At 36.6% G+C, this 21,844-nt stretch overlaps 1 long non-coding RNA gene across 2 annotated transcripts in view; it reads left to right on the top strand.

Moving 5' to 3' along the window:
• Window positions 1–2,103: 2,103 nt before the first annotated feature.
• The window catches only part of LOC121419391, a 40,076-nt gene continuing 20,335 nt past the window's right edge, over window positions 2,104–21,844 (top strand). The window contains exons 1-2 of one of the 2 annotated variants that reach the window (XR_005970590.1): window positions 2,104–2,913; window positions 9,225–9,360. This is a non-coding gene — a long non-coding RNA (uncharacterized LOC121419391). Of the gene's footprint in view, window positions 2,914–9,219; window positions 9,361–21,844 lie in introns of both variants that reach the window. The other variant, XR_005970589.1, reaches the window with a different exon arrangement.

Here is a 21,844-nt window from a genome sequence, read left to right as displayed (position 1 = left end):
TTCCACTAAACTAGTTTCCAGTAAACTAGTTTTAGGAACGTAGTGAGAACAGCCTCATAGACACTGCTCTCATTAAAATCCTAAAATTAGTTTAGTGGAAACCTGTTCAGGAAACTAGTTTGGAAGATCGTGTTGCTAGCGCTAGCGATCCCATTTGATCACTTAGCAATGGTTTTCAAAACCCACTTCACGTAAAGCAGTCTTGTTGCCATGGGAATGCTTTCAGGGGTAACATGTTTTGCGCGAAATTTGAAGCCGCGATGTAGAAATTCAACACACATGTATGGAGAAGCGCGCTCAAAATGTGCGAAGATCAGTTCCTGAAGAACTGTTGTTTGCTCACTTACACTAAAACCATTTTAACAAGGCAAAGCCATCTTGAAAACTATATCGCGAGGTGGTTTTCGAACTGGTCAGGAAGATTGCTTCCAAGACCGCTTCGACTGTTCTCATTACTTGTTACACTAGTTTCCACGAAACTTGTTTGATATTGATAATGAGAACAGTGTCATAAACAAACTTTTACATTTGTGATTCCCCTCAATGTCTCTTTCTTTGGCATTCATTTTTCTCCCCCTTCCCCTGTCTCTCTGCCCCACCCCTCATAGCTTGTTTGGCTTCTCAATTTGAAGGTATCATTAATGTAATGGAATAAAGATGTGTTGTTAGAAGAGAGGAGCTCATCAGGGTGAGCGTTCTCATCAAGGTCACATCCTTATGCAATTACATCCCTTGTTTTCTTTTAAAGTCACATCTCATTAATCAGTTTACCATGTACTAAACCACTGATGGAGTAGCCTTTTATCAAGGCATTCTGAATGAGGTTATGCTGCACAGGGAATGAGAGGAGACTATGGGTGCATTTATGTGCCACTTTTTTTTACCCGAGAATCGTGATTTGAAACCGTTTAGAAACATGTTTCTGTAGAACCATGGTTGCATTTAGTCAAAAGTAAAAGTAAGCATGTTTCAAATCACAAACATGAAACATTGAAAAAGGGAACGTTTAGAGAGACATTTCTGCAGAAACATGTTCAAAAAGGTGGAATAAGGCTGGGTTTATGCGACCTCGACCCAGAATCATGATTTGAATCACCATTTGAATCATGATTCAAAACAGCAGCATGAATCACGATCCGACAGAATCAGCGTTTATACGACCATCTTTCTAATGCTGTTTCTCCCTGAATTCGGGCCGATCCAGTGCGCATCACAGTGCGCAGTTTGACCCAGGAAGTATAGGTCAACATTTTCGCACGTGTTTCTAACTTCACGTCGGCTGCTAGATTTTTGCTGCCGCCGGAGCTAACGCGCGATCGTTTGTGCAAGTGCAACGCTTACTCCGCTCCCGAAAAATAAATCTTTTACTTCCAGAATTCCGTGTATTGTACCTCGTATTGTCTTTGATCGGGAACCAGAAGGGGTCATCATCCTCCCTCCCACCTCCCGATCGATTTTTCTTGTCTATGATGGTCCTGTACTGGGCACGAATTCTGTTAATTTTGTCTCGACAGGCGGTGCCACATCTCCGTTGAAATCCCTCCCTCGCAAGCGCCGCTGAAAGGGATCGTCTTAATATTTCTGTGAATCCTGGTAAGGGATGCTTGTGCTTCAGGCTGAGCCCAAAGCACAAGCAGAGCCCTGAGTTCATCGTCAGTCCAATTTGTGCCTTTGGAACTTGAAGAAATGATGGATGAAAACAATGAAATATACAAATGACGCTACAGTACAACCCTGGGGGTACAATACACAGAATGATAATTCCTAAATGCTGGCAATACTGCTACACGAAAATTAACCTGCACGAAACACAGCGCGCGCCTTTGAGTCGAACCCGGAAGAAGCACGACACAATGACGTCATAGAATCATGATTCAAATCACGATATCGTTCATACGACCTTTTTCGTTCGTGATTCTACAGAAACGTCTTTCCAAACGCCCTTTTTTCCGTGTTTCATGTTTGTGATTCTAATCATGATTATATTCAATTTCGACTAAACGCAATCGTGATTCTGCAGAATCGTGATTTGAATCATGATTCTAATCATGATTCTAGGGTAAAAAAGTGTCGAATAAACGCACCCTAAATGTACCAGTGATTTGAATCATTATTCTATGCCATTATCGAGCCCACTTTCATTTTCAGTCCAAACTGCATGCTGATAGTCATATTCTTTGCTTTCACTTCATATAGCAGCCATACACATGTAAATAATAATCAAAGTTGTGTGTCTTTTTCAATGCGCTCCATCAGAAGGGTGTGGATGAGCTGGGGGGGGTCAGTTGTTTTTTGGGGGGATGTCTAGTCTATATTTAGTTACTTGGCATTTACTAGCAAGTACTGTAGTAGCAACAACATTGACAAAAAAGGCTTTGCATTAGGCATCCAAAGGAGAAAACAAAGTAAAGAACTTTGAATGAAGGAGGAGGCCTAATGAAAATATCAAATAATTCTTTTCATACCACGTTGCTTTATAATCTGAAAGGGAATATGCGCATTTCAATAAGAATCCCTGATTACAGCACCATGGATCAATAGAAGACTATTCAGCCGGAGACCTGATTTTCCAAATTTCTCTTTTTCTATTTTATACTGAATCCCCATTTCACTTTCTTATCACACTGCAAGCACAGTTTCTCTGTAATAGCTCCATGGTTGAGTCAAGTTGGCAGAAGTGACCCTCACCATTTCATAATCCTGATTTCATTCCCTTTGCTGTCAAAAGATGATGGTCATCTGATTGTATTCTCTCTCCATCACAGGTAGACAGGGGAACACCCAGTGATCTTGATATTGGATGCCATGCTGTTCATCTTATTAAGTCTTGTGGTCTACCACATCAGTTTAGTTCAAGAGACTTTTCCTTCAGCAAGGTCTCCTGTCAGCATTGAGTCATCATGGATCTTCATGGTAAACCATATGAGATATGATCATTCTTAGGGTGCGTTTATTCGACACTTTTTTACCCTAGAATCATGATTAGAATCATGATTCAAATCACGATTCTGCAGAATCACGATTGCGTTTAGGCTGCGTTTATGCGACCTCGACCCAGAATCATGATTTGAATCACAATTTGAATCATGATTCAAAACAGCAGCATGAATCACGATCCGACAGAATCAGCGTTTATACGACCATCTTTCTAACGCTGTTTCTCCCTGAATTCGGGCCGATCCAGTGCGCATCACAGTGCGCAGTTTGACCCAGGAAGTATAGGTCAACATTTTCGCACGTGTTTCTAACTTCACGTCGGCTGCTAGATTTTTGCTGCCGCCGGAGCTAACGAGCAAACGTTTGTGCAAGTGCAACGCTTACTCGGCTTCCGAAAAATAAATCTTTTACTTCCAGAATTCCGTGTATTGTACCTCATATTGTTTTTGATCGGGAACCAGAAGGGGTCATTATCCTCCCACCTCCCGATCGATTTTTCTTGTCTATGATGGTCCTGTACTGGGCACGAATTCTGTTAATTTTGTCTCGACAGGCGGTGCCACATCTCCGTTGAAATCCCTCCCTCGCAAGCGCCGCTGAAAGGGATCGTCTTATTTCTGTGAATCCCGGTAAGGGATGCTTGTGCTTCAGGCTGAGCCCAAAGCACAAGCAGAGCCCCGAGTTAATGCATCGTCGATCGGTCCAATTTGTGCCTTTGGAACTTGAAGAAATGATTGATGAAAACAATGAAATATACAAATGACGCTACAGTACAACCCCGGGGGTACAATACACAGAATGATAATTCCTAAATGCTGGCAATACTGCTACACGAAAATTAACCTGCACGAAACACAGCGCGCGCCTTTGAGTCGAACCCGGAAGAAGCACGACACAATGACGTCATAGAATCATGATTCAAATCACGATATCGTTTATACGACCTTTTTCGTTCGTGATTCTACAGAAACGTCTTTCCAAACGCCCCTTTTTTCGTGTTTCATGTTTGTGATTCTAATCATGATTATATTCAATTTCGACTAAACGCAATCGTGATTCTGCAGAATCGTGATTTGAATCATGATTCTAATCATGATTCTAGGGTAAAAAAGTGTCGAATAAACGCACCCTTAGTCGAAATTGAATATAATCATGATTAGAATCACGAACGAAAAAGGTCGTATGAACGATATCGTGATTTGAATCATGATTCTATGACGTCATTGTGTCGTGCTTCTTCCGGGTTCGACTCAAAGGCGCGCGCTGTGTTTCGTGCAGGTTAATTTTCGTGTAGCAGTATTGCCAGCATTTAGGAATTATCATTCTGTGTATTGTACCCCCGGGGTTGTACTGTAGCGTCATTTGTATATTTCATTGTTTTCATCCATCATTTCTTCAAGTTCCAAAGGCACAAATTGGACTGACGATGAACTCAGGGCTCTGCTTGTGCTTTGGGCTCAGCCTGAAGCACAAGCATCCCTTACCGGGATTCACAGAAATAAGACGATCCCTTTCAGCGGCGCTTGCGAGGGAGGGATTTCAACGGAGATGTGGCACCGCCTGTCGAGACAAAATTAACAGAATTCGTGCCCAGTACAGAACCATCATAGACAAGAAAAATCGATCAGGAGGTGGGAGGGAGGATGATGACCCCTTCTGGTTCCCGATCAAAAACAATATGAGGTACAATACACGGAATTATGGAAGTGAAAGATTTATTTTTCGGAAGCCGAGTAAGCGTTGCACTTGCACAAACGATCGCGCGTTAGCTCCGGCGGCAGCAAAAATCTAGCAGCCGACGTGAAGTTAGAAACACGTGCGAAAATGTTGACCTATACTTCCTGGGTCAAACTGCCCACTGTGATGCGCACTGGATCGGCCCGAATTCAGGGAGAAACAGCGTTAGAAAGATGGTCGTATAAACGCTGATTCTGTCGGATCGTGATTCATGCTGCTGTTTTGAATCATGATTCAAATGGTGATTCAAATCATGATTCTGGGTCGAGGTCGCATAAACGCAGCCATAGAGAGAGCGAGAGTGTCATCATGAATCGTCATGGTAAACAGCATGAGATATGATCATTCCTACAGAGGGGGGTGGGAGAAAGGATTGGAAAATAATAATAATATAGGATATTTATATTGCGCACATATCCACCTTGTTAGGTGCTCAAGGCGCTCCTATATTACCCGGCTAAGCTAGGCATTCATAGCGCACACAGCTTTTTAAGGAATTACTTCCTACCGGTACCCATTTACCTCACCTGGGTTGGGTGCAGCACACTGTGGATCAGTTTCTTCCTGAAGGAAACTACGTCATGGCTGGGATTCGAACCCACGACCCTCTGTTTCAAAGTCAGAAGACTAATCCACTGGGCCGCAACGCTCCACAACGTTCAAAGTGGTGGTGGGTGTACGTACAACTGGGGAGGTAAACTTCCCCTGAACATGTTAAAGGACAAGTCCACCCCAATAAAAAATAAAAACGAGCCAGTTACATCCAAATGAGAGAGTTGATGACATCACTCACTCACTATTTCTTTTGTATTTTATTATATGAAATATGAAATATTTTAATTTTCTCATCATTGTCATGTGAAATGAAGTTTCATTCCTCCCTGAACATGTGGAATTCCATTATTTAACATTTTGCAATGAGGTCCTAATCATCAAATTCGTAAAAATTCAAACAATAAAAAACAAAAGAAATAGTGAGTGAGTGACGTCATCGACTCTCTCATTTGGATGTGACTGGCTCGTTCATATAACTATTTTGTTGAAAATAAGCGAAACTTTGAAATGTCATAACTTTCTTATTTTACATCTGATTTTGATGAAATTTTCAGCATTGTGCTTGTCTGATTTTTCTCTATTGATTTAAATCAACATTTCCCTGAGGTGGACTTGACCTTTAAAACAACCTGCAAAATATAAACCATATTTAAATGTAAGATTTAGTCATTGGAGAAAATGTCCAAAGTTGTGGAATGTTGTTTATAAACACTTTAAGAAGCGAATACCAAGGATCAGCTTTTAAATCCGTAGATATGTAGAAGGTATCTGGATGATACTAAGGATTAACTTCTTAATCTTTAGAGACTTAAAAGGGTATTCTTTGTGATAAAAAAATAAACAATTTGCCATCACTATTCCAACAAATCTGGATATATTTCAAATCCTTGAAATTTAGAGAGTAACCAAACAATTAGACAAGCTGCAGTGATGCACTCCTTCATTTTATCCAATAACGAATATTAACTTTGGAAATGAATAATCTTTAGGTAAACAGAAAAATTAGAAAATTAACTTTTAACCAGGAACACTTTAATAGTTTAGCAGCATGGCCTATGAATCACAGAAAAATAAATTTTCAAGTTTTTATTTCACCAAAGAATCTTATTTTGAAAATGATGTATTCCTACATAAATGAAAGCCGAATAACGCAAGTGTGTTTTGAACTTGGTGTGTCTCCAAACGAATCTTGAACACACCTTAGTTTATCCATGTACCTCACCCATCACCTAACCCTTCTTCCTCTTCCTATCTCTCTTCCTCTCTCTTAATCTTTTACCTTCCTCTATCAATCATCATTTTCATAGCATCCAAACTTTCTATGGAAGTGGAAAATTTCCTATCAAGCTGCTTCAAGTTTTGCTGCAGGTTCTGTGACCTGTACAGAACTCTGCTGATTTTCAACTCAATGAATATATCCCTTTCAGTAAGTTGCACTAATCGGCGTCTTACATTTTCATTTACTAATACCCCTTTCATAAACCTATCCTCCAATTAGCGGCCTAAGAGTAATGCGGATAATTCAATAAAAATTGCATTCATAAACTCCAAAAATAATCCGCACTGTTTTTACGAGCGCCCGTCCTGAAAAAGGAGGATAATCGTCATGGCAACCGCACACACCCCCTCCGATGCGGTTGCGTTGGAAAAGGGTGACCTTGTGACCGCTCCATGGCAATTATCCGCATTACTTTCGAAATGCGTTCATAAAGTCAAAATCAAAATGAAAGGGGTATAAAAGGGTCGGGCCAAATAGTCCAGATCAAAACAGCACTGCTCTGGGGAATGTGGGTTCAGGCCAGGTCCAGACTGGACATGGTCCAGAGATTAATAGAAAGTTATCAGTTATATCTGGGCCAATATAGCAATTGTGAACAAATTATTTTAATTTTACTTATCTGTATGATAGTACTTGCAAAGGTAAAATAAAAGTATTTATTTTTTTATTTGTGTTGAGTTACATCCGAGAAGGTTTGGTCAGTCATATCAATAAAGGAGGAAGGATGGTAGTACCAAATAGTATACTTGCCTTGAAACACTCTCAGAATCATTCTTGACACTTGACATTGAAAACTTCTTCTTTAATTTACCATGACTTCCTCTCCATCGAATCTAGAGGGCATTCACCTTGCCAAATCAAAGAAAATAAAATTGAGATTTTATCCTTTCCTTCTACTCATGTTTGTGGTGAGGGAATGCCAGCTATGTTCACATAACAGTTCATTAATTTGTGATTTACTGCAAAATATCTTACTAGTTTAGCCAGCAAAAAAGTGGTATCTTTGAAGAAAGGTGAGACAGTTTTGATTTTTTTGTGTGGTTTGTAACTAATCATAAAAATGGGTCATATATATGGCATTTCTCACACTTTTGATATTGTGTGAACATAGCATCTGCCTGTTGTATAGCTGTGTGTTAAACTCATTGGTCCCCAACTTGCATTAATTTCAAACTGATGACCAAAATGAATAGATTTAATACCCATTCCAATGCTCCTTGAATAATCAAAATAACAGAAGGAAAGGAAACATCCATCAAAAATTGTGGTTCACAATTTGATTGTACCTAGGTGTGAAGCATAAATTAGTATGATCCAAACAATGCAGATTCCAATGTTGATTACACTCAGCGTTTCAGTCTTGGTTTTAGTTTTGGTTGAATTTGGCAAAGTGTCAAGAGTAAAATGCAAAATAAAATGAAAATGCAGACCTTTCTTTCTCCTCAATTCAAATATATCATGGCCTTTTAAAAATATCAGGCCTAAAATATATTATTCATGAGACATGTGTATAATTCACCCTGTGCCCTGTTGCATAAAAGTTACCATTATGGTAACTTTGTCATCCGATCGTGTCTGTCATGGAATCCTTGATTATGATTGGCTGCTGATCAGTGTTACCGTGGTAGTTACCATTGATTGGCAAAGTTACGATAATAGTGGGTTCCAAAATTATAGATATGAGATTTTAAAAAGGAAAAAAAAATGTGTTCGATTAATGATTTTAAGGTGGATAAATGTTTAAAATGTATGTAAATGCGTTTATAGTTTTTCATTATTGAGTAATATGACTCGCTTACAAAATTCAATATAAATTGATTTAAATACAGAACAGAATGTATATAAGTAAGAAAGATTATAACTGAACAAGATATTGTTACAAACATGCAATATGTAAATAAAGAATTAAACTGACTTGAGTCACCACAATATTCCTTGTGTCACATTTTATTTAAAACCCAACAGAAACAGTGTGATTAAGGAATGAAATTATCAGAAGTGTTGTATTTCCTTTTGTCGTGCAGTGTCTACGTCATACTGTCTGTACCTCAGGGTATAGTTGTTTCACTTCCTAGAATCCCATTTTCTTTTGGCATCTTTCCAACTAGGGAGAGTGGATTACTGTATTTAAGCCTGTGCAATTAGAAGGGGATCATATTCTAGAAAACAAGGATAGGATTGGTGACACATTGTGAATGAAAATAGAGAATAGTTTTTCACAACAAATAATGCAATATTTATACATGTATTTAGAAAAGAAATGTTATGAGCTAGTTAGCAATGTGACAAAAGCTATACTAAAATCATACACTTATGTATTTTTCCTTTGTGAAGATGAATAATTAACAAATGAAAAGTGGGTCTCCATTGAACCCTACACGATAAGGGATTATTTTTCAGATTGAAATGAAAATTTATCTGTTCAAATCTTATGATATAAAAAAAAGTAAAAATGGTAGGCAGAAGTTTGAAACTGCTATCAATGAAATTTGTAATTGAATTTGTGGGGTAACTTTGTGCTCTATAAATGCCTCTGAATTTTCAAACAATCTTGCATTTCACAAATGCTTATATCTTAGGTTATTTGATTGATTGATTGATGGAATGGCTACAGTTTTGTGCACCATATCTTATCTTTTTTATTTCATTCTCTTATATGACAAAGGTTCGAACTAAAGATTAATTCTCAAATAACTCTTAATTTTCCCCAGAATAGAAGCTTGTCTAGAGGATGATGAGTGTCTTTCTGAGGTCATGGTGAACATGGGTGGTGACGAAATCCAAGAGAGATTGTCAGGAAACAAATCACTCACTTCATGAACGAACAAGATAAGACGAGATACACAAACCAGGTACGTATAGTCTTTAAAAAGTTATTTGATATATATTATCCTTTATTCAGATAGTTCTAATGAACAAAGAATGACTTAAAATCATTACAAGTGTCACAGAAACTATTCTAATTCATTTCACTGATTGTAGACAAAGTAGGGGGCCTGCCTTTCCAAAGCTTTGACATTCCTGGTGAATATAATATACAAGGTAAAATGCTGGACTGACTTGTATTGAAGACACCCAGGTTCATGCTAGAGCAACAACCAACTGATTCATAATAAATCATTTCTTCAAGTTGTTTTCATGATTTGAGGCACCCATTGCATGCATCGTTTGTATATTTACATGTATTACTACGGTATTTCCATAATTTCAGGAGGACTCACTTTTGGGATAATCAGCAAAATGAATTCCCATTTTTTTCAAATGCATCTTATTATTAACGTAATGATAATAATGATAATAATAATAATCTAATACCCTTAAACAAATTAAATGAAATTCAGTCTGAAGAAATTCTTGTACTCCCACAAGAAATAAAGAAAACATAAGTAATATCTAATAAACATGTAGTATTATTAGAAATTATACATCATAGATGAAATGTAGAAGAATATAGAATATGAACAGAACCCATAAAGAAAGGGTAAAGAACTTGCATCATCAATTCTATTAAGGGGTGTGTCATTTTGAATAGGCAGCTGCTGAACAGTTTATTGATAGAGGCATGGTCCTGTGTACATAATGACTGTTTACTCATTTAAAACTTTTTTACTTTCTTGTGAGAAATGAAATAAGATTAGATTATAAAAGGGTATCTCTTATTGGTGTCATAATAATATTTTATGAAGGAGTAAACAAGATGCTACTGATTTTTAATCTTATCTGAAGATAAAAGGGGTATATAGATCCAAATGTTTACAGTTTAAAAACCACAGAATCATTCAAATTATTAATCAGCTTATTAAACAGAACTTTGGATCCTTAAACAGATATGGACAGATAATAAACAAATTGCAACGTGAACAGCTTCAAACTTTTAATGTATACTTGTATCCTATTGACAGACCTTTGGCCTTAGATGGTTATGTCTGTGATCATATTCGGGTTGGTTTTCAAATGGTACTATGTATTCTTATCTTTCATGACTCAGATATGAATGAAAAAAAGGGTTAATAAGTTTATTAATTGCAAATACAAGATAGATGGAAGTTCTGCTATAAAGTGAAGCAACCATCAAATTTTATGATAAATCTGTCTTTTTTCTGCTGTTGATTGTTTGTGATTTGAATTTGTATTTTTATCAAATTTGCTGAATGAATATCAGAAAGCTTCATAAAATTAAAAGGTTATTTCATGAAGTTTTCAGCCAATTTGACATTTGCAAAGTGGTTTTACTTGAAAAATAATAGGGCCACCCCTGTAGATCATAAAATTTATAAATTGTGTCTTGTTACTATTTTGTATCATCCACACCATATCAGGTTTAGGACATAATAGGCTTACGCTGTCACATCATGTATATTATTGAAATGTAACAATGACAGACATTTCAAAAGGATTTACCGAAACTTAAAATTAGGTTTCTAAACCCTGTATTTTGGGGGAAGTGTCTGTTCTGCTAAGAAAAGTACTTGTTAGATATTTGATGATTTCCCCTCTCCTGTGTCTGTAAAAATACATGTGAAGTTTATAAATTTCATTCGTCATATCATCCCAAGCATTCCCCCTTTGGGGCTGACATGTATCAGGAATGCCTCCTTGTGTTTCTTAAGGTGATGTCAGCTCCTGACACCATACCACCAGCTAGACAAGGTAATACTACCAAGTCTTGACCTTACAGGTTGGGGGTCAGTTCTGTATGTACTATCATTCAGCGGGAGTTCTTCCTATTTTCTACAGCATTCTCTTCTTACCTGTAGCCTAGACCTTGTCTTTCCACAGTCCCTATGAAGATGAGTTCACACCCACTCCATCACAAAATAAATGTACTTTGCTTGATCAGGCTAAACTTACCTGATAAATCATGATCACACACACCTGAACCAGATGAATTACTGTAGTTATGATCCAGCAACAAGACTCTTGCATTCCTATAATAAGCATATAGGCTCCCTACCTGTTCCACTTGCCTTATATCTACTCATAGTTCATGTTTTTTTACACTGCCAAAAAGATCCCTTCGACTTTGGGTCAATTCCTGTGAAAGTTCTCATAACTTTGAAAAGTATCCAGCAATTAGCGTTCTTTTTCTTCCAAAGATAATCAAGTGATTTGCTTTCATACTTGCAAAACGTTTGGTGTTATCTGATATCGGCAGAATTCATGATAAAAAATACCATTTGTTTTCTGTGATTGAATGAGTCTGAAAGTACCCTATTACCCTTTTTACACAGGATTTTCTTAGCCCCATACTATTGCTAACCCCGTACTATCCTTAACCCCGTACTATTTTTCCCTTTTCACACATGCCAAATTGTTATTGCTAACCCCGGATAAGGAATGTTTGCTTTTCACACACGAAACTCACTAACCCCGGACTAGTGGTAGATCATGAATATTCACGAGTGTCGATGAGGAAAGTATTAAAACACGAATTCCAACTCGCTGACTTTAATATGGCGTGTGCTTTTTCTCATCGCCGTGTTCGCTGTTCATGAATATTCATTATGCTTACCTCTGATTGGACAACAGGGCCGACTCTGTTGCGGGGCATGAATGGGAGCACTTAGCCCCACTTTCGTTTTACACTAGCGATCTTAACCCTGTTCTATCGCTCTTAGCACCGCAATTGGTGGGATAACCCTGCTTTTTTGCAGGGCCAAATAATCCCGTACTAAAGGTGGGGTTAGCCCACTTTGCAAAAATGCTGTGTAAAAAGAAAGTGGGCTAAGCTTAACCCCGTACTATAGGTGGGGCTAAATGGCAATTTAGCCCTACCTATAGTACGGGGTTAAGGAAATTTTAGCGTGTGTAAAAAGGGTATAAGTTAGCCTCCATCTTACTACTGTCTGTGTTTACCTGTCATTCTGGGGCCGATTGCACGAAAGGGTCTTTCCAAGGACCGTCTTTCGTGTCGCCCATCTTTTATGATGCGCCATGTGAAAAGCATTTTAAATAAATCATCTGCAAACATATTTCATTCATCCGTTAAAATAAACAAAATATTTGTTTATAAAATGATGTGATATATCATGAAATTGTATAAAATTTGATTAAAAAGCAAGCTAACGAATCTTATTCTTTATCAGAAATTTCAAAAACGCTCCGCTTATAGCGTATCATAAAAGATGGGCGACACGAAAGACGGTCCTTGGAAAGACCCTTTCGTGCAATCGACCCCTGGGGCCGATTGCACGAAAGGGTCTTTCCAAGGACCGTCTTTCGTGTCGCCCATCTTTTATGATGCGCCATGTGAAAAGCATTTTAAATAAATCATCTGCAAACATATTTCATTCATCCGTTAAAATAAACAAAATATTTGTTTATAAAATGATGTGATATATCATGAAATTGTATAAAATTTGATTAAAAAGCAAGCTAACGAATCTTATTCTTTATCAGAAATTTCAAAAACGCTCCGCTTATAGCGTATCATAAAAGATGGGCGACACGAAAGACGGTCCTTGGAAAGACCCTTTCGTGCAATCGACCCCTGTATCACTACCTGTGTCTCACTGTGATATCGTTTTATACAACTCTGACATACCACAGAAATGAAACAATTTGAGAAAGAAAATCATTAGGCCTACTCCTTTACATTTTCTTGTGCAGTTGTTAAAGCATAAGTTACTTTAAAGGTCAAGTCCACCTCAGAAATTTTTTTATTTGAATCAATAGAGAAAAATCTGACAAGCATAATGCTGAAAATTTCATCAAAATCGGATGTAAAATAAGAAAGTTATGACATTTCAAAGTTTCGCTTATTTTCAACAAATTAGTTATATAAACGAGCCAGTTACATCCAAATGAGAGAGTCGATGACGTCACTCACTCACTATTTCTTTTGTTTTTTATTGTTTGAATTATACAATATTTCAATTTTTACGAATTTGACGATTAGGACCTCCTTGCCTGAAACACAAAATGTTAAAATAATGGAATTCCACGTGTTCAGGGAGGAATGAAACTTCATTTCACATGACAATGATGAGAAAATAAAAATATTTCATATTTCATATAATAAAATACAAAAGAGATAGTGAGTGAGTGATGTCATCAACTCTCTCATTTGGATGTAACTGGCTCGTTCATATAACTATTTTGTTGAAAATAAGCGAAACTTTAAAGTGCCATAACTTTCTTATTTTACATCCGTTTTTGATGAAATTTTCAGTGTTATGCTTGTTGAATTTTCTCTTTTTATTCAAATCAAGTTTTTATTGGGGTGGACTTGTCCTTTAACAGAAAATGTTAAAATCAACAAACTTTTAGATTCTAACCAAATATTCATTGATTTCGACAAATTATCATTTATTTGACCAATCCTTTCGAAAACTTAACTTTTCAGATTATGGTTGATGCAGAAAGCATAGAGGTTTCATTGTCAATATCTCTCCATTTAGGAACTGTAAGGGTTTTCTTCTAAACAGAACACAGTTTATAGAGTCTAGGAGATTTGCCAGTCATATGCTATGGTTTATTGTGAGACTTTTCTCTCTCTTTAAATGCTTGAGCACCCAGTGTGCTATCCTCCACACACAAAAAAAAAATCTTAAAACAAGAGAAAATAATTTCCATCCCACTTTATTGGAAAATATAACATTTGTCATCCAACGTTTCAAAATTTTCAAGTTTTTGTTGAAGGTAAGGTGAATGCCTTCTTCTATTGGTAGTAACCTTCCTTCGAGGAGGTGTTAATCCCTTTCTTTAATACCTTTAGGAGGTTGAAGTTGGCATGCCATACATGATTGAAAGCTGGAGCTTCATCAGCCAAGTTTACTCATTCTCAAGTTACTATTCCAAATAACCCTCTTCAGGGTTTATACCTAGCCAAAACCTGAGTGTTTCTCTGCCTGTGAATTGGTTTGATAATTTGCATAATAGCTTATCATTTTGTAAATACTAATAAGTTGCAATTACCTTTTTAAGCCTACAAAATATCCAAATAGTTGTGTCTCCATTTATACAAATATTCTTGAGATCGTTCATCTTTTGGATAGCTTGCAGGATTTCTTGTTAAAGAAAAAACTCGAGCAGTCTGCATGATTCCTTTTTGCACTCATAATGAAAAAGTGCAGACTGTTTAAAAATAATTAGTGCAATTTGTACTTTCCCAATCAGGATTTTTTAAGGGTGAATTTAAAAGTAATATTCCGCATTTATATAGCGCTTTCCACATCGGAACAACGTCTCTAAGCGCTTTACAGATATATTAGCCCGGTCATCGAATCCTTGCATGCCCGCATACAATGTTTGCACCTTCTCCACTCCCTGGGGAGTATTCCAACAAGAGTTCCAAGACTCAATTGCTAGGCATACTAGATCGGCTTTCACATCCCACCGGGTACCCAGTTAACACCTGGCCGTGGGTGGAGAGTGGCACATTGTGGATTGACGTCTTGCCAAAGGACGCTAGGCTGTGGTGGGATTCAACCACACAACCCTCTGATTACAAGGCAAGAGTCAGAACAGCTACACCACGACGCTTCCACATTTGTGAAATGGGATGTTACCATGGAGTTACCAGCACCTCCTTGGTATTGCTAAACTGGTATTTCTTGATGGCATCAAGTTGAGTACTGTGGTGGTGATTCCAAGAATCAGAATCATAAAAATGAGCCTTGATGATTTTATGTTGACCTGGATCCTACAATTCAAGTGCGGTCCAATCAAAAGATTAAGGTTTCAAGGTCCTAGACTCCTAGTCAACCTCTAAGGAAGTGTTAAAACTCTTTGTGGTCAGTGGCACATGACCCAATCAGTTGCACACGTGCTGGAGTGAGAAAAAACGGTTAGGAGGGGTTTGTTTACGCCCCTGACACACGTAGTACTGGTAGACAGGGGGGCATGGCAGTGGTTGAATGGTGGTCAAGTTTGGACACATTGTAATATAGTCTAGGGGTGCATTTAATTGCCACTTTTTACCCTAGAGTTAGAATCATGATTTGAAAGATGTTTCTGCAAAATAACGGCTCTGATCAATCAATATTAAAAGTAATTGTATTTCAAAATCACAAACATGAAATTGAAATATGGGAGCGTTATGAAAGATGTTTATGCTACTTGACTCTTTTGGCAAGGTTCATGTTGCAGCCTTGACTGTCCAAATATATACCCAGCATTGTGACAACAAGTGCAACCCACCAGATACCTCAACTGGGATCATCTGTGTTGGATCGGTGAAATTAGGTATTTTCAGACCGCCTCGAAGTTCGCCAGTTCCAGGTATTCTCTGATCGGGAAATTTACCCCGATCAGAAAATACCAGGTATTTTGGTAATGTGAAAGCAAACTACGCGTAATTTCCCCGAAAGAAAATACCCGCTAAATAGTAGGTACTTGGCGAAATTACGAGAACTTTCGTGGGGATTTTTCCAAGGTCGCAGGTATTTTGGCGATGTGAAAGCAAATTACGGGAACTTTTATCCCAGCGTGTCGTTGGGCGCGGCGGCGGGGGTGGCTGCTGGGCTAGTGATTTTGAATCTCCCGCCTTGCCTGCTTATCAGACCACACTGCGCATGTTCGTAACTTCAGGAACTTATCCCGAAGGATGTGTTTCGGGGCGGTGTGAATGCAGGAATAATTAACGGGTATTTTTTAGCTTTAAAAAGTTCTCGTAATTTAACGGGGATTCTTGTGATCGAGGCAGTTTGAAACCACCTGATGTAAAAGCCCCTTAATACCAACTTAAACTTGGCAGTGTTTGAGTGCTTTATGTAATATCAGAGGTAGAATCAACCTCTACTCTGCTTTTCAATAGGAATAGTAAGAAATATGTGGCATTGAGGATCCCAAAATATTTTTAGAGAGGCTACAGCGATTGAACAGTGATGATAGGATTTGGGTGGCCGTATTCATATTGCCACTGGAATTACCCATGTTGATATCACTAGATTGACACAAGGGGGGATGTTCATGCTTTTCTATTGAAATTTTGATGAAAAAAAAATGCATAGACCCTAGCCATGCAAAAGATCCTGCTAGCAGGGTAAATAGGATAAATAGAACTTTTGTTTTGCCACCTTTTTAAACTTATGCAATAAGCATATTATAATAATAAATGTGTTGCAAACTTACCTTGCTTAAGAGCTTATCATTTTCATCCAATTGGCACATATCTTTTGTAAAAAAATTCTCACAAAATTGATAGCCTTGGGGACAAATCAGAGATTTAAAAAGGTATTTTGCATTGTGTGAAAAATAATAGTTAAACGAGGAGAGATGAGGAGAGACCTGGCTTGTACGACCTTGTAACCATCATTCCAACTGATTACCCTATTCACAAGTCCAATTCTACCAGCTTTCTGCCTCAAGCATTCACCCCTAAATACAAAAGAAAATGATCTTATGATGGTGGAAAGAAAAGCCACAAAGTATGAGAGCAGTGCATCAATCATAATTGGTTCTTGTTTTTTTTTTTTGTGTCAGGGTCATAAACCTCTCCATTCCTGGTTAACTTTAGTCTTTGCTTGTTTCAACTCTTTGCTCAAAATATATGACACAATTTACTGGTAGAAGTATGGAAAATCAGAAAAACTTAGTATTTTCAGCCTATTTGTTTCACCTTTTGCAAAACATAGTTCTACCTCAATATGTTATATTTTAAAAGACTAATCTGTTATGTTGTTGTATCCCCATCACACTGTTCTTCACCCTTTCTCTCTTATTTTCTCAAGTTTTTTTTTAATATTAGTGAATTGCCAATTGGTCTAAATCCTGTCTATTTTCCATGTTTGTATCATCCCTAATGGTCTACTCTTTGTTCATCTAAAACCAGTTTGTGGATTTGGCATGATTTATCCCATTTATTATATAGCATTCATCGATTTGGTTAGATGGAAAGTTTATGAACAGAATGTTCATTTGACAATGCAAAAAAAAAAAGGGAATGTTTAATGTCGATTCTCAAATTTTAACAGCAACATTAATTAGGATTGAAAACTCAATACACACGATCAGCAGTGCACTGTTCAGTGTCGAAAATAAAAAGCCATTTATATGTTGATTGTCTTTATATTTCCCGCCTTCGTTAGCGCAGCTTTAGATCGCAGTTTGACCTATCACAAGAAAGTTCAGTTCTGGCACCTGTTTATGTCTTCCACTGCAAGAAAAATTTAAAGACTTTTCAAAATGCCATTGTGTTCAATGTCGCATTCGCTATACTCGAGATCGTAATTTGAGCAAATCCTGTTTACAAACGCTCCTTTTATAACGTTTAAATTTCCTCCGAATCCTGATTTGAAAGACATTTACTTTTATTACTGGGAATAGTGGACATTGAACACACCCTTTGTTTTTCATTATGTCGCGTTTTAAATCATGATCCATGTTGCTGTTTAAATTTGGAAACCGATATTAAACACACCTTATGCGGAAATTGACCAACTGAGCATTAGACTATTGAATTAGATCAAGTGTAGCTGTGTAGACTAATCAACAATTGATAGTAGATCAAATGTAGTACTTGACTACCTGAAAAATAGACCATCTGCTTATATGCAAAGTGACTGTAGGTTGTGCACAATGTCGGTTTTCAAATTTAAACAGCAACTTGAATCATGATTGCAAACGCTATTACAAAACATGGATATAATGAGAAACAAAGGGTGTGTTCAATGTCCTCGTAAAATTAAACGTCTTTCAAATTACAATTTGGAGGAAAATTTAAATGTCGTAAAAGATGCATTTGGAAACGAGATCAGCTCAGATTTTACGGTCTTCAGCATCATGAATGTGACATTGAACACAGTTGAGTTTTGAAATGTGTTAAAATTTGCTCTTTCAGTGGGAGCCTACACGATCATGTGCCAGACTTGACCTTTCCTACAATGGTTCAAACTGCGCAATAAAAGAGAGTGGGAAATTTAAAGACAATCAACAAATATTCAATTTATATTTTCAACACTGATCAGTGCACTGCTGATTGTATTTGGGTTCGGTGCTTTGTAATTGTGTTTTCAATTATGATTCATGTTGCTTTTTGAATTTGAAAATTGTCATTGAGCACACTCTATGATCCCTTTAACTTCAATATCCAGAAGAAATCATAACATAGTTTGAGACGTAAAGGAAACAAAGTTGATTTTCTTTTACCATTGTAGCCACCACTCCCCCCCCCCCCCCCATTTGTCTTAATTACACCTCTTGTCATTATTCCAGAGTGCTTTTTCACATTAACCAATTTCTTAATTATACATGATTTCCTTGGTAAATATTTTCTTTATCGTATTTTAATATCCATTTTCTTTATCGTATTTTAATATCCATTTTCTTTGCATTTCCAGCACCAGATATATCTTCATATTTTAGACTGGAAACATTAGAGCAGACTTTGGACTTAAGAGAAATATGATATGATTGTAAAGTACCAGTAATATGATTTGATTACTCTGTTGTTCCTAAGGTGCTTGTAATTCTTGTCATTTGCTCTCAATAGATTGAAGGCCATATTTTATCATACCTTCCTGTAAGAAATTGTTTGTGAATGAATTCTATATCAACAAGAAAAAAAATGTGTAATAAAATTGGTTGGATCCTAATAGAGCTTGTTATGGTTAGCTGTCTACTTGGCTCAAAAGCTTGTCACTCTGTTTAAACCTGTTATGAATAATTTTGTCTGGATTATTCAAAAGTAACTAATATCATCAATAGTAAAGACAAGAATAATGATAATGATTGATGATTATAATAATTATGAAGATAATTATGCTGATGATAGTAATGATGAAGAAAATAAAATGAAAATCCATATTCTATTGTTCGAAATAGAAATATTCTGAAAATTTATTTTGCCCAATTGACTATATTTCCTTTGTATTTTGTTCTTTTGGATTGGTCTATTGGTGTTTTTACAATGTACTTATGACTATATTTTGTATGTTTTATCATAATCAGAAAAAATGAATTAATTGCATTGATAAAGATAAATGTATAGAATTGATAAAAATAAATGAATTGAGTTGATAAACCAAACATGGGACTAAGACCAATATACTGGGGTCCATGAAAATGTGTGTTCTTGAATCTTGCATAATCAGCTTGTTTATACACAAACTTTCATTCAAAGTACCAATCTTTGAGGCAATTATTTCATTTTTTAGCAAAATATCAGACTTGACAAATAACTATTCTTGTGAAGAAGAGAATCACTATTTTTCCTTGTGTATACAAAGAGAGGAACAATCACTCTTTTTCTAAGTTCTGAGAATCTTTTCTTCATGAGGGTACAAGGATATATTTTCAGACCAATAAGCAACACTGTGGTTAGATACAAATAAAACCCCAGTCATTCACATCTCATCCAGTTAACACCAAAGTAGGCCATGGTTTTCAGTCACAATTAGATTCTATTTTTGAAAATAGTCATGGGTCATCAAGAATAATCAGTCACTTTGGTATCCATTTCCATCATTTTTCTCCCTGATTAGAGTAAAGAAAATGGCAGCTTTTTCCTCATCCTGTATTCATAGTTGAATGATTTTCCACATATCCTCAATGATTTATTCCGCTATTGTTCCTAGAATTATAGAGAAAAGAAGTAATGACTCAGCTTTTATTGTCACACCGTTTAGGGCAATTGCATTTTAATAGTAAAGTTTGATACACTAGTACTGGGACTTAGTTTCACTTCTCTTGTCATTAGAATGGTAGAAAATTAAAGTTTTTCTTTCTTGGTTATATCTAGCATTTTTTAATGTTTCTTAGGGAGAGCATTCTGTTTTTCTTATCAATCTATAACCTATCTCTGTGAGGGGCGGGGTGGTGGGCTTTAATATTCCATGATAATGGTGAATAATATTACAAGTGCTTCTAATAGTAAATGCTGAGTTTTATGTTTTGATAATGTGATATAATCATAAATGTTATTGATAACATAGGCCTGATGTGATATGGAAAAAAAGTATTCTTTTTTAATTTGGTCATCAAACTTATTAGATTTGTGTGACATGAATTACAAAAACATTTTTTTTGCTTTGGCATATCCAAATTTAGATTAAATCTATACAATAGAAATCTTACTTATTTAATTCTAAAATCAATCCATCTAAATAGGTTTGTAAAATGTGCAAAGAGCAAGGATGCCGTACTTGTTTTAATAAAAGGGGAACATATTAATAATCTAATAAATGGTCTCATACATAATTCTATCATTATGCACACCCATTGACCACTGAGAACCTTACGGTCACCTGTATGCATATGGAACCAGTAAGGCAATGTTCACAGTAACTTAATCAATAATCATGGTTTGGACCATACTTATTTCTCATAGTCTGTCAATTTGAATATGAAAATATGAAAGAATATTCCCCACAACTAAATGATCTGGTTGAAAATGAGACTGAAACCCAGCAAAGGAAATTCTGAATAAAGACAGAGAATATCTAAGTTAGTTTTTGCAGTGCATGTACACCATGCCTTCACCAGAAAAATAAGGGAAAGGATCGTAAATAGTCTTGTTCCTTCTCACATTAAGATCTCTCATTCCCTCATTATAGTATTAACCTCAAGCAACCAACCTCCAAACCAATACTAAATGAAAATAGGAAAAGGATGGATTAGTGTCTCTGATCTAACACTCACATCATTGACATATAAAAGTTTGATGAGAAAGAGAAGAGAGACTGAAAGACCAACAGATCTCACAACAGCACTCACATCCTTTGGCAAGGCATTTATCTGTATTTGCCACTCTCTACCCAGCTGAATTTAGTGGGTACCCAGTAGGAAGGATTTCCTTAAAACCCTGAGTAGCTGTGCTGAAGTTAAGTTATTGAGTGCTATAGAAATGAACCACTTTCTATTCCTTTGATTCATTTACATTACCATGATTTGGGCTCACCAAACAAAAAGCATAAGTTTCTCATGTTTGAAAAATTTTAATTAAAAAAAATTGCCCAGTTAAAACCTATGTCACAACTGGCTTGCCTACAGTCGTCCTGAGCCAACTGGCAAAAATCAATTTCACTTCTTAATTCTAAATCACATGTAAAAAAGACTATCATGGGAAATGAGGACAACTATTTCTTTCTTATTCTAGGATTTTACATTCAAGCTATGAAACATGTAATGTTCATTAATTATGATATTCCATAGCATGGTCTGAATCAATCGAGCTAGATATAATCTGACACATGGAGAGGGGAAGAGAAGTTCCAAAAATGCTTCTCAGGAAATTGTTGAGAATTAATTCTGATTGAGCCTTAATTACCATTTTGACCTAAATCCCCTTGCTGACAAGTCCTTTTCCTTCAATCCTGCCAGGAAAGTTCAGGTTTAATCAAGATAAATTTTAGTATTCACTAGAGTTACCTTGTTTGAGTTACTTTTACTCATCCC

This window comes from Lytechinus variegatus, chromosome 7, assembly GCF_018143015.1.
Source record: "Lytechinus variegatus isolate NC3 chromosome 7, Lvar_3.0, whole genome shotgun sequence".
Lineage (NCBI taxonomy): Eukaryota > Metazoa > Echinodermata > Echinoidea > Temnopleuroida > Toxopneustidae > Lytechinus > Lytechinus variegatus.
The sequence above is the reverse complement of the archived record's forward strand: the minus strand, read 5'-3'. Positions and strand labels throughout refer to the sequence as shown.